The sequence below is a fragment of the Cygnus olor genome, chromosome 7 (genome assembly GCF_009769625.2).
Source record: "Cygnus olor isolate bCygOlo1 chromosome 7, bCygOlo1.pri.v2, whole genome shotgun sequence".
NCBI classification, from domain to species: domain Eukaryota; kingdom Metazoa; phylum Chordata; class Aves; order Anseriformes; family Anatidae; genus Cygnus; species Cygnus olor.
In genome coordinates this window covers 9,022,735-9,037,158 of record NC_049175.1, presented here as the reverse complement: position 1 = coordinate 9,037,158, position 14,424 = coordinate 9,022,735, and the positions used below count along the sequence as shown (strand labels likewise).

The following is a 14,424-nucleotide window of genomic DNA, read 5'->3' as shown; positions in this document are numbered from 1 at the left end:
CCATTTCCTCATCAGCCGTACCGTAGGGACATCCCTGCATTTGCAAATCTCTGTACAAAGAACTAACAAATGATCAGGTTACCCATTGTTTTTACAGTCTCTAAGATTCTTATTTAGCTTGAAGGAAACTAAAATTGAATTTATCACATCAAATATAACATTAATAAAAGGTTTTCAAATGTATTTCACAGCACTATGACAAAATGCAATCTAGCAATTGTGAAGTAAGTATTATAAACTATGTAACAGTCAAAGAGGTGGAGGTAGTTTTAGGTACAAATCACAAGAAATTCCTTAATAAGGGGTTTTGTTTTGTTTTCTATCAAAGAGAAAAGAATATTTGCAATGAAAGGACTGTTATAAAAAAGTTTTATCAGATGCCTCCCAGTGAGAGATGTCATCACTCACTAGATTTTGAGGGCACTCCTTTTCGTGTCTGATTTCTGTTAAGCCAGGCAGTGCAAGGAAATGGCTGTTCTTCAGCAGGATACTTCCACATGGAGAGAAGAACTCACATCTGGTATTGGCCTGTGCAGGGAGTACCTGAAATTATTTATCCTTCTCTCCTGTTTCTCATCGTCTTTGGAATTAATTTCATCCTACAGGATGTGTGAAAGATAAAGAGAAGGCAGTCTCCTGAAAGCAAGGTTTGTCACTGGTTCCGCCACTTGTACAACATGGCTGTTTTCTTCTCCCGTACACTCAACAAAGGGAATGGAGAGGTAGACAGAAATACTTTCAACATTTTGCACTGCCTTTGGTAAAGCAGAAAGATGGATGTAAGAAGCATGAACACTGAAAGGTAAGAGGACATGATGATGAATTGTCATGAATGATAAATTCACAACTTCAGTCCCATAGGGTCCTGAAAATATGAAACCAAGTATAAAAGTATTTTACAATCTTGCAATAGCTTTTGCAAGTTGAACTTAGAGAATTTAACTTGCTTTTATTGAAATGTTCAATTACCTGTGAAGGTCTTAGAGATAATCATAGCCTTTGTGTTTAAAATATTTCACTTAGGAATGAAGCCATTCATTTCTAATGGAAGTTATTCCAGGAAGGATATGTATACAAAAGCCTGACTTAAACTTACTGTACGTTATTTGATAGAGAAAACCCATCTTTCATATAAGCTGAAATATGCTTTTAAGGAATTTATGGGCTAGTCTGGAGCATTGGGAAGTTCAAAAAAATGATTGAGCTTGCACATACTTAGCTCAAAAAATATTTTTGATTCTATTAGTAAAATCATAATTGTACCCAGGTAAATATAGCAGCCTAATTGCCATTTTTCCTGAACATGACAAAACAAAAAAGCCCACTAATTATTTTAGTTCTTGTCATTCTCTCAGAGTCTTGGCACCCCAAGTACTGGAAGACAAATCCCTTGAGAGAGACTGCAGGAAGTTTATTCACAGCAGCAATCTCTTGTGTAAACATATCTTCCCCCATTTGACTTGACCCGCAGAGGAAGTAAGGCACACCTATGGAAAGTGGGGCTGGTGCAGGAGGTTTGCCAGAACATGAGCACAGCTTTGAAAAGTTGCTTGGGCAGGGGGTGATTCTTACTGTGGTTGCACTGTGCAGCTTTTCATTTGTCAGTTCAGGCCTTGCTTGCAATATAAGTTTGGATTGCTGAGTATTGTGTTTGCATTGCAACTGTGCAGTGAGGGCCTGTGAACAATATAAGCTCTGTATTGCAAATAAAAGTAAAATTTCTAGTTATATTTCTCCTGAAAACTAATTTAAAAAGGTAGGTATTATCCATATTCCACTTGTGTTGGAAAATAAAAAATCAGATAAGGAAGTCTTAGTCATAAGGTCTAAATGTGGACGAGAACTTTTCAGGTAATATATCGTATGATTTATCAGAATATTAAACTTTATTTAGCTGTTACTAATCTGACTTCATGAGTTAGAAAAAGACTATCATGTTTAAATTAAATATAACAGTTTTCTAATTTGTGCCTTTTTATTTCTCATAAATCTAAAAGAAATACAAATAAATAAAAGTACAACACATACTCCATTTATCAGCTGAAAACATCCAAAATGTGAATTGCACAATATTTGCTTATTCTGTGCAAAAGGAACCCTTCACTGGTACAACACTTCTGTGTTCCAAAAACAGGGAAATAACCTTGGAATAAACTCTCCATATTAAAGCAGCTTTTTTTCAGTTGATAAATATTGGCAAGAAAGTCTTATAAAAATACAAGCTTTAAAATTTAATAATATATAAGAATGCATAATGTATCTAACTGCAAAGTACATTGTAAACACATTTTAGAAAGACAGATAATTCGCTTTTCTTGTTTTTCTTTCGTAGTTCTACACTATGGAACAATTTACCCTTAAAAGGATTAGCTAAAACTGAGTTTTGATTTTATGCTGCTTAATTTAGCTCTTTAAAAGTTTGTATTGCTGGTGCTTACCTCTTTTTGGTAGAGAGGAGTCTCTCTTCCTCAGCCAATTATTTTTCACTCCCTTGGGCCCTTCCCTGCTTAGGCAGCTGTACAGAAACTCTTAAGAATCTGAAAACAGTTGCTAAAGTTGGATCTGGAGCCCTTCAAGGGAGCATAAATATTAAATTGAACTAGTTCTGTTTACTACAGCTGTACCCGTGGTCAAAATGCTCAAGATAAGATGTTTTGATCACAGACAAAGTTTAAAAAAGACTAAAAATAAATAATACAATAATTTGTTTGGTAACTGTTTAAATTCCATTGGATGTGGGGGACTGAAAATTGGATGGGCCATTCCCCATGGCTTCTTTACTTCAATACCTCACCCCTGGCTTCTAACACGTTGCGTTTTAATGAAATACAGTTAAAAAGTCACTGCCTGCTATGGGCTTCAAATATTAAAATAAAAATACTTCACAGTTCTGTATCTTTTCTCTGTATCTGCAAGTAAATCAGTTTTTATTTCCAAAAGACACTTTTTTTTTTTTTTGCTAGGTGCCTCCGTTCTGGGCAACCAGTTTGGTGGACCTTGGTCTAGGGCTCCTTGGGTGCGAAATGCATGCTGCAGTCACTTCCATTATTGCTGTGGGTGTACTGGGTGCTTCTGAAAACAAACAAACAAACCAAAACAACAACAACAACAAAAAGTGTCAGTAGTTGATCATACAGAAATGTAGAATGCTTTTGAAAATTTGACTTTGTGGCTACTTGAGTTCATACAGCAATTTCATAGGAGAACCAGGATGCAAAATTGTGGACCCCAACTTTGCAGCCTTAACTTCAATGGACCATGGAAGCGTGGACCATTAATTTTCATGTGAAAAGAGTTTTTGTTCAGGGTGAGCAGTGCAACAGCAGTATTCAGCGTGCTGCTTGACTGCATCTTGTTAATATAGTGTAACGTTGACATAACGCCTTTTATCCAGGATCGTAATCACCATATCACATCACTGGTGGTGTCAACTGAGTGCTTTTAATTCTGAATTCTTCTGCCTTTGCTCTGAGCTGAAGAATAAGGCTTTTAGCCTTTCCTGAACTGCTTGGATGAGGGGGCTTGACAGGAGCCTGTTCACCTTTCTGTTCTCCTCTCAGGATCATTAAGCTCAGCCATGAAGTAGAGGCTAATCTTTAGTGTGCTCGGTTCTGCTAGTCCTCCCTAACAGCTACTGCGAGGGCACAGAAGCATTAATTGACTAATTTTGGGGATCATTTTACACAGAACATTTTGTCATCCATTTCGATCGTAAGCTCCATCTTGATGTTCCAATGGATTTGAACACATCAGAAAGAGCTTTCTTGGCAGGTAAACACATTGTGTTCATGCACAGTGCTGAATTTCTAAAATTTGGGAGGGAGGGCAGGAGCAAGACAGAAAATTTCTGTTGCTTTAGAAAACAAGAGTGATTTAACAGCTTGTCAGATGACTAGAACAGCAGAAGAGCCTGTCTTGGAGGTTTTCTGATCAGATTAAAAGGTTTCCATACTGGCAGGGAACTTTGCTAACAGAATTGAATACCACCAACTCTGTGGAAGAAGTGTTCACTCAGAGGGAATATCTGTTAAATCACAACTAATTAATTAAACAGGTCTTCAACAGCAGATGTCACTGAAGCCTTAAAATTTAAGAGAGGATTTCAGAAGGCTGAGGAACTAAATAAGCAAGCCTTGGTATTACTTTAACTGTTAACATACTATGTATGTATATTACTTTATTTACTATGACAGTCTCATCTCTAGAAGGTCCAATAAATTGATATTCTTTATTGCACTCATTCTTGTTATTACTGTTATAATTGGCTTCATCTTCACCAAATTATGCCTATGGCAGTGGTGTTTCTTCTGTCTCCTTAAAACTGACTTATTATTAGCTCAGCTTTATCAGCAATAATATGTGTAGGAGGTATTAGGATAAAGAGGATTCATATTAGCTTTCAATCTTAGCCTTCACAGCCCCTGATTAGGCTGGCCTGTCCCATGCAGCGCTCAGAAAAGAATCTGCTGTAGTAGCATTTTCAATGCACTCACTTAACGACCAGCAGCGGTGTTTTTCTGCTGAGAGATGCTCGTGACAGCCAGTGCTGTCTCCTGGTCACCAAGACACTGAGTATCAGTGAGAGACTCGGTTCAGTTGTGGGCCCTGGGGCAGCCGTATGGCTGGCTGGCCCTGCTGGGGTCTGTCTGGCTCGCCTCCCAACCCTGGTGGGGGCAGCCAGTGGCTGGGATTTTGTCAGCTCCCAGCTCACATTTCTGCGGGCTGCAGCCTTGTGTCCCTGGGTCTGGCTGCACCACTGACCTCAATTGCTTGGGACCTAGATCTTCCCATGCTGAGACGGAGCTGCTGAGAGGGAAAAGGTGTTGACAGGGAACCCAGAAAAGGAGTGTCCAGGATAAAGATATTAGAGATTAGTCTCTGCACTGTGTTAGAGTGATATTAAGCTGCTAAGTTGTCCCACTTTCCAAGTCTTTTTCATAATGCTGCTTAAAATGGAAGTAATCTGACTACCTATGTTTGTATCAGCCCTGATTGGTACAGCGTGAGACAATGAAATAATGCATCAGCAGACTCTGATTTCTCTCTGCCAGATTTCAACCTTTCCTTCTGCTCAGCCTGTTTCTTCACCCTGGATTAACATAATGCAAATGCAATTCAATTTTCTAATGAGAAATTGAGCCAGGCTCTCTGCTGTAAAATAAAGTGAGTGGACAGTCACAATCAATTAGGGTCAGTATGGCTAAGTCAAAAAAATCCATATGGATGCCGTTATAGAACATCTATGTCTGGTTATCTGTCTTAGAGGCTTGCATCTTTTGATTAGGGTGTCAGACACAGGGTAGGGTTATCCACGCTGAAGCTTGCATGGCAGACGGTTAGGAGAATGAATCTATGAGCTTTCATTTCACACCCTGTTGAGATGATTTTCATTAGAGAAATTAGATGATGGTACAAATGTCACATGCTTTATTGCTAAGGCGTGCGATGTGAAAAAAGCTGATTTTTTTCCCACTGTTTGTATTAAGCTGCTGAAAAGAAATCAGTGAAGTTTCCCAAGCTCTTCTGTATAATTTGCTAATCCAAAATGTCTGAAAGCAGTATGATTCACAATGGTTGTTTAGGATGTCTAAAAATATCCAGAAGCAAGGTCAGACAAGAACCTTACATTAAGTCCTAACCATAAGGTGTAAGAATCACAGGCTGTCCAATGCAATAGCGATTGAAGTCTGGCCCAAGAGGTATACCCTTCATTAGGTGGTGTGAAGAGAAAAGAAATTCAGGGAGGTGTACACCTCCCCTTCCTCCACGTGAGCATGGGTGGATGTGGCAGAAACGCTCCCACATCTGGTGAGGTGTTTGCCGTCTTGTGGTTGAGCAGGTCTTCGCTTTCCTCTCCCTCTTCTCACCACCTCACAGGGCAGGGTTGGCTCTGTCCTTGCCGAAAATTGCAGACACGGTGCTTGCTTTCCAATGCAATGTAGGGAGAGCAGAGCTATGCTTGGCTAACATAGATGAATAATGAATAACGTGCTGAAGATGCTCGGACTCAATCCCTATAACCTTTGTAAATCATTGAAAGACTTGGTAATACTCCTGGTTTATAACAGAAATTTACAGAAGGACACTCTTTATCATTCATCCTAGAAATTTTAGAGCTGCTCTGCTTTGAGAGAGAAAATCTCACCGCGTTGACCTAACAAGATTTTTCTGGCACACATATGCAGGCTGTATTTTGTACCTTTGGCTTTGGCTAAATGTTTCCAAATAATGAAAACTGCAGGTACGATTGCCTGTTGTTAGTAAACAATCACAGGTCCAGGAGACTTCTAATGCATAGCTGTGCTCTCCAGGACCCACTGGGAACAGCCTTAGATGGAGTGCATACAAACAAACAAAAGATATTTAGGATTATACTGTAATATTAAGCCACAGGCCCTATAAGACGTTGAAGATTCTGACCATCTCAATTTGTAGCTGTGTGTTTAATTGCTTCAGCTTTAAATTCTCCCAAAGGAAGGATGTATTCTTAGGCACAGAAATAAATGGGATGGTATACAGATGCTGACAAACTACATGCATCTGTGGAGTAAAATACAACTCGCATAAAGAAGTCGGAGTGAATAAAGAGCCCATGGATCACAGTGACAATAGAATTACCGAGAGGAATGGGGACACATCACAGACTATACTGTAGTCATTGAATAGGACAGCAATAAAAAAACCACGATGCTATTTGAGTACAGTACATGATGATATAGCTAAAGAATGGAGCACAATATATGTACCCCTATGACGGGAGTCATATGTTTGGGTTTTCCTGAATAATGAGTACACAGCCATTTCACTACAGCATTTCTCAGACCTGGTTTCATGTGCATTGGGTATTAACTGGCAGTAACTGTGGTAGCTACTGAGGAAGGAGCATCTGCATATTCTCTTGCCTTGCTGCTGTTATTCTGCATCTCAAGCAAAAGGCAATTTCAAGAAATTGTTGATGTTTTTCAAATAAACAAAAGTATGAAAGACATCACATATATTAAAATATACATTGATATACAGTGCATTTCAGAACAGATCTGGGTGCTGTTTTGTCCAGCTGTGACTGGGCTATAAAGAAGGATTGTACCAAATCACTAATAGGCCAAGAACAGAAGCTGTAGCAGCCAGGGCAGCCAACAGCATCTTTTATGTTTGTTTTGAGACACGCCACAGTTCCCAGCACTGCAGAATGCTTCTCCAAAGCAAGGCTGCTTTGCCTGTCCTAAATTTAATCTAGTGGAAGAAATCTTTTAGATTATTGCTGTGTCCTTTACTGACCCTCAGCTCTTACCAGCAGGTCTTGGTGCCAATATCTTAATTTTTCATTTTATGCTGCTTGCTTTAACAATGTGTTCTTTGGCAGTCAGCCATGTCTACAGCACTCTACTATTAAAATGCCTGCTCTCTACTGCAGCTGTCCATTTGCTTTATGGACTGATCAGCCAGTAGAGTGTAATTTAAGAGAACAGGAATAAGTCATAGTTGAGGGCACAAAGTATCAGCAGATTTGCTGTATGCAGGTCTGTCCTTCAGAGATTTTTGAACATGACTTGTCATACTACATGTTTATTTTTTAATTAGTGCATTACATGGAGAGGAAGAATGACTTGTCACGCTGCACGCAGAGGATGAATAAAATAGTGCTGCCCTTGTGGAAATACTCTTGGTACCGAGAGCACTCAGGAGTGACACAGCTGTCAAAGTGAACACAGCACATAGTACTTTCCTTACTTAAATGTTATTACAGGTCTAGAGGGCAGGATAATTTGAATTGGTAATGGCATTAGCTTTCCCGTTTAAATAGAGCACAAAGATGATCGGTTCTTAGGATACACTCGCCTACTAGATTTTCTCTTGTAATTACTGTGGTCTTATTGGGCCAAACCAAGCTATAAACTGGGTATTTAGGTGAGAGGCATTTTACAAAATGTCCTATTTGCCTATCACAATGGATGCTAAGCGAAACAATGGAGAGAGTGGCTTACTGAACTAATGAAAACAAAAACATCGACTGATACAACCCAAGGACTGGCTTGACATCATGTCTGGTAAACAAGGGAAGAATGGAACCAGAAATTAATGGATCATAATTGATGTGTCAGGAATTAGAGCCAACTAGCAGATGGGGTGCCGGAGGGATGACTCTGCTCCACATCTTTTCTGAAGTCATTAAAAAGTGTGGGAAGTGGCTGTGGAGAAGAGCTGGGAGGGTGGAAGGAATTTTTCTGTCATGTTTGCCATCCTTAGTATCCCTGGGATTTAGAGAAGTCCACCTGCTTCCCCCCCACACCCTTCTCATAACTGCATCGTTTCTGGGCCTGATCCAGGGACATGCACTGATTAGAAAAGCCAGAGATAAGGAATATCGAGACAGCCATCTTGACCAGCAAACAAAACCTGAGAGGACTTCTCTGTTTTCCTTCTCTGCTTTATTTTTCTCCTCTCATCTTTTACTTTAAAAAAAAAAAAAAGCATTTGCTTTAGCAAGACATGACTTGCTCTGTCTCAATATCCCCCTAAGCTGATGGCCTGTAAAGCAGTTAAAAGCAATGACTGAAATGGCTCAGCAGTGGGGTACATTTGCCAAGTCTCAGAGTAGCCAATGTGAATGAGTGCTTGAATTCCTCCCTCCAAGAGTAAATTGGCAAGATATATAAATAAATATATATGATATATATTTGTGTATATAAATAGATGTAAAAAATGAAGGCAGGAGAATGAATGATAAAAATAAGCAAAACAAGCAGAATACGGATCTAGTTTATCTACTTAAATTTAGGTAGTAACAGGAAAGCATCAGACATGTAATAATGATATTTTTTTTTCCCACAATAAGAAAAAAAGACAGAAGATCTTAAGTATGTTCTCACTCTCCCTCTTCCCCCAGTTTATTTGTAAGTTGGCAAATACACTATTTACTACACTAATCAAAATATAGCCTCCTGCTGTTGCCTACATTTTGATATGGAAATGCATTCTGACTTGTATGTATCATTTTACAGAACTCAGTCTTGCAGACCAAATATAAAAAACACTCTTACTAATCAGTTTCTATTCTTTCTGTTTACTATACACATTGATGAACTTTTAGTGTTAACTTTATTCCCTGCTGGCAGTGACAAAAGACCATCTAATATAGCACTTGAAACATATTATTAGCTTTTGACTGAGTACATTTTATAAGAAATTACATGCTCTAAAAAGAGATAATGGATAATAAGATATATATCTCAAAGGAGTAGTAAAGGGAATATAGTGAGATTCAATTCGCAGTCATCAACTGGGTCACATCTCAGCAAAAAGATGGATTATTTCTGACAGGCATTATGGTCCGATGACTATTAAAAGAGCAACAGAGTAAATTTGATGCTCATAGTCCAGTCCTCAGTGGTCAAACTTCCAATGAAAGCTGGTATTCCCAGCGGGTATTAATATTTCTGTCTTGTGACCATGTGCTCTTTATTCTATAAAGCAGAATGTTAGTAGTTTTGGTTAAAAGGCCATAGACTAATTAGACATATCTTCTCCCCTGAAGAAGATCACTTAGCTTAGAGAAGACATAAGTTGGCAAGGCAATAATTTTCCTTGCAGGTGTTTCTAAATCGTGTAAAAATGAAGGATTTTGGTTTTCAGGTTTCTTAATCTGATACCTTTATCATGATAGCTTTCTAAATTTGTAAAAGGCCCAAATCATCCACCACTGAATTATAAGTCATGGAAAGATCTGAAAGTATCTATCCATGTATTTGTATTCTGTTTGTTTGCTTTTTTTTTTTAATTTTATTTTTTTTTCAGGTTAACTTTTATTGTTAGAGTTGATGTTTGTCATCAGCTGTAGACACCTTTAGTGAATCTTGGTGCCTGGAAACTGCTCTCAACGTACTTTTGTGTAACAATTTGGGGAAGAAAGCAGGCAGCTGAGTAGTTTTTATGATCTTTATAGTACTAAGAGATTAGCTACTTTTTTTTTTCAATAAAGACCCATCCCATGTCACAGACTAAACCAAAGTATTAATTCCATAATTATTTCAAAAAGGCAACATTATATCCCTAACACTACGTATTTTATGAAGGAAAATGGACCACTGTAGCAAGTGATGCTTCTGCAGGACCTTGTAGAAGAATGCAAGCCTACTTTGATGAAGCTCTCTTTGCAGCTATTTTCTTTGCTTGAAAGTAAAACAAAACTACTTATGAATTGTGTTAGAAACCATCCTACTAAGGGTGATGCTATAGGCAAGGTCTTCCAGGGATGGGGAGGAGGAAGCATGGCATCCATCAGGTCTGGGAAGAAAATCTTAGCGTCCATTTGAGAAAGAGGCATTATGCTGTAGTTCATAGTTTGTACTTGGTTTTGAAACAATTATGCCATGTAAAGTTAACTTGATATATTTTAAAAACAAAGGTAATGGCTTACGATGAAGCCATAAATACATAAGGCATTTCTTCTAAATGAGATACGTTCATTTTAGCATTGAACTTGTACTTACAATTGTATTTTTACTTACTGACAAGACATAAAAATGTGAAAAACACATAGGAAGCAGATTTTAAGGACAGTTGGACAACATTAGAAAGAGGAACATGTTTGTAAAAGAAAACACAATATTTTAAGTGTGTACCAAAGCACACATAATGCTACAGTAGAACTATCTGTGTAAATTACTTAGTAGATTATTCTTAGAAAATTAGCTAATTGTATTATGAATACACATGGCTAACTAAATGTGCACCTGTGTTGGAACATTTCTCTCCTCTGTGCTAGCACAGAAATAAAAAAAATTAAAAAGTCGTATAAAGTGCATAAACAGACATATGATCGTTGACACTATTAAGACCAAGAAGCCCAGATTCTGCAAGAACAGTTCCATGGGTAGAGCTGCATATCTGCGTAGCACTTAAATAACATCACTACATATATGCAGACACCAGATCAGCCGAGGTAAAGCTCAGCTGGTGTTAGTGGCATTTGCTGTTTGGCCAATGGCTTTTCTTTGCAGGATTATGGCATTGTGCAGCAGCTCTTAAGAAATTGTTACAAAACCAACATGATATCAAAAGAACGTATTTCAGTTCTACTATCACTTACATTTGATGAAGAATATAATTTCCCACAAAATATTTTTCAAGGTGAAGGGAAATAACTTGTAAATGGTGCTGAGTATATTGCCCATGCATTGAATTTCAGGAGCAACATAAGAAAAATTTCAGGCCATTCAAAAAACTATGATGGTCGCATCAGGTGTCAGTCTTCATTTTGCTCATCCAGTAAAGAAAGAGATACTACTGACTCTGTAGCCTGTTTTTCTTGAAGCTATCTAACAGTAGGTAATGGAAACAACAGACATTGAATGCTAGTAAAGCAATTTGAGTTTTGCAAAGCAATAAGGCACTGATGTGAGAAAGAGAATCTAACTCATAATTCATCTTTTATACCTGTATTACTATTAAATGTGTAGTATGTCTTGGTGATATACACTGTTGGGGCTGCAGGCAAAATGATAATGTCTCCCAATATCCCTTTAACCAAAATCTTAATGTTTAAAATTTATTTATGGAACCACATTCATTTAAGCAATAATTCTGTAGATTCACTGTGCTTAAGTCAAAAGCTTCTGAGGATGGTAAATGTCTGCAGATCCATCTTGAACTTACAGTAAATATGTGTATAGAATGCATTCAATTAAATTGTATTTCACATACAGATTTCCCCAAGCTGATACTGAAATCTACAGCGTGCACCTGGAGGAGGAGTAGCCCAGAGCTAGGAGTATCACAGAACTGCAGATCCTTGCTTAAGCTTTTTTTAGAAAGCCAGTAACCTTGGGCACTAATGTATTAAAATTGCCAGCTAAATTCTGCTTTTAAAATGACAATAGACTTCCATGACTCATGAAATGGCACAGAAGACTGTACTAGCACCTGTTTCTTCAGTGACTAACAGACTAGGAGATTTACATGTAGCCATAAGCACTGAAGTAGAAAATAGATCAGAGGGCTATTGTGCTTCTATCTGATACATACATTTTAATTCATTCACTGAATATGCAAACTATACGTTTAGCCAAGTGCTTGTACGTGGCCTCAGGTGTAAGATTCTAGAGCTTGCAATTGTGTCTCCCCAGTGATGCTCTGCTGTATCCATCTAGGCAGAGGATGCCCCTGCATTAGCATAAGGAATTAAAAGCGATGTGAAGCAAGTGCAAACTAGGGACCTCCACCACTTCAGGGGGAAAACAGCAGGCCTATTTCTTTTACTTCTGTCTTCGATATTTTGTGAGCCCTGATCTTTTATCATCAAAATTGCCTTCTCTTTCTGGTCTGAAAACCCTTTTTCTGTCTCAAGTTTTTTTTTTTGCTTGTTTTTGTTTTGTTTTTCCTTTTTTCTGATGTCTAATTCCCCTCTGTTTTCTCCCACCTTTGGACCACTCTAGGTCATCTACATCCAGATAAATACTGTTTAGTATTCTTATCTTCAATCTGGACAAATAAGGCTTAATATTCTTATCTGCAGCCCTTTCTACGCTCTTGCTACTTTCCACAAAATCAAAAGACTGCCAGGACGCCTGGACTATAACAGAAGTACAGCCCCAGGGAAAACTGAGGTTCATTTCTGTTAGCTAGAGTCTGCACTACTGCTCATGATTTGGATGCATCAGCAGCACATGCTACTGTTTTCTTCGTATTGAAATGTGGCCCTTTAAATGCACAGTATCGCACTACCACTGCCAGGATGAAGGGTGCATTTATTTATTTAGGTTATTAGAACTGTAAAGAATTCTATCCTAAAGAAAATTAACATTAAAACTTTTTCCCCCATCTACTTTCTGTCATTAAGTACTTTGGAATCAGTAAGAGAATTTCAGTTGCTGAATTTCCACATTAATGAGGGTTGTCATCTTTGAAAATTTTCACAAGAGGTAATAAGAAGGTATCTCTTTTAAATGAAAATGCCTCCAAATCTCTTTTCCCTCTGGATACCACAGTATGTCTTGAATTAATTATCATTAGAAATTCTGCCTCTGAAATGAGAACTTATTTAAGTGCTTTCTGATGAACGTGAAGGAAATGATATTCCATGCAATGGTGTGTAACACTATCTCATTTACACAGCAGCTGAATCTGGAGTCTTAGGAGGAATTTAATACTATAAACATACATCGATGCCTGCCACTGCAGGCACTGGAAGAACCACACTCCAGGTGGTCCCGTTTTCACTTTGAGGAGAATATTCACCTTTCACCAAGCTCCTCCTTTACATGTAGGTACTGTGTTCAAACCCAGCAGCTCTCCTTATATTACTGATTGAATTATACAATATTTGGCCTCAATTTTTTTTTCAGTTTATACAGTCACGTTGCCAGAGTATCATAATGTTCTTGAAGAAGGATTGCAGTGGATTATAAAAATGTAGCATAAAAATAAAATCAGATGTCTAAAAAATGCTTGCAATCAAATACCCAGTTCAAAGTGATATTAAAAGATGGAGGAAAGCCAGGCATTCCATAAAAGCTTATCCACCTCTCTGTGCATTCTTTGTAGGTTTATTACTTTCTAAGTGCTTATTTACTAATACTTTCATTATGTGCATCATTGCGGTCTGAGTTAGATCTGCACTTTAGCTGCATTCTCAGTGGAGGTTTCCTTTCACTTGTTTGTATTGTCTTCTTTTTCTGCATCTCTGAGAATTGCATGCATCTCAGTCATGCCTGTTTTTAATCACCACCATTTAGGTGAATATCCCCCAATGTTTCTTAGTTTACTCATTGTTATTATTGTTACAGCTTTCTTACATTAAGTGTATTGGATTTTATGTTCTTTCTCCACACCGCTTTGGTAGGGCATAGAGTTTCATGCTGGGTGTTACGTGGTTTGGTCATAAACTCACTGATCTGAAGTGAGGAACTGTGGATTCCAGCCCTGCCTTCGCCACCAGCTTGCCAGTTTGACCCTGGCACCTTCTGTACCTCAGTTTATTTGAAATGAATTAGAAATGGCCTTACCTCTGCTGAAACGTATTCTGAGGATACGCTCATATTTGCAGAGCACCAGGAGTTCCCTGATTACAAAGAATCTAGAGGGCAAAGTGTTTTTCATAGCTATCTTTATAGTGAGACAGGAAGAGCAGCAGGTTTACTCACAATTCTGCATGTAAGTTTTGGTCTGCCAGCATTTTCTAATTGATTTTTCACAATGTGGATTGAAGACATATTTTTAGCCATTAAAATGCCAGTCATGCTGCTTAGAATTTGTCCTTGAGCCTTGTGACAACCATCTGAACCATATCCACTATTATTTATTGCATGCATTTCTAAAATAGTTCATTCTCTTTCCAGCTTGCTGCTATCTACAGTTAGTAATTATTAACTGAAAAACACCTTCAGCATCTCCTGGTTAGAAAAACCTTAGCAAGCAAAACCTTGC

General features: G+C 38.1%; 1 protein-coding gene across 4 annotated transcripts in view; it reads left to right on the top strand.

Annotated features, from left to right (window-relative positions):
- CCSER2 (coiled-coil serine rich protein 2) overlaps positions 1-14,424 on the top strand; it is a 151,364-nt gene that overhangs the window by 57,638 nt on the left and 79,302 nt on the right. For 3 of the 4 annotated variants that reach the window (XM_040563643.1, XM_040563633.1, XM_040563646.1), the window contains one exon: positions 606-802. The exons of the other annotated variant lie outside the window; for it this stretch is intronic. The gene's annotated coding sequence lies outside the window, so the exon portion shown is untranslated. The remainder of the gene's footprint in view (positions 1-605; positions 803-14,424) is intronic. 4 annotated transcript variants of the gene reach the window in all.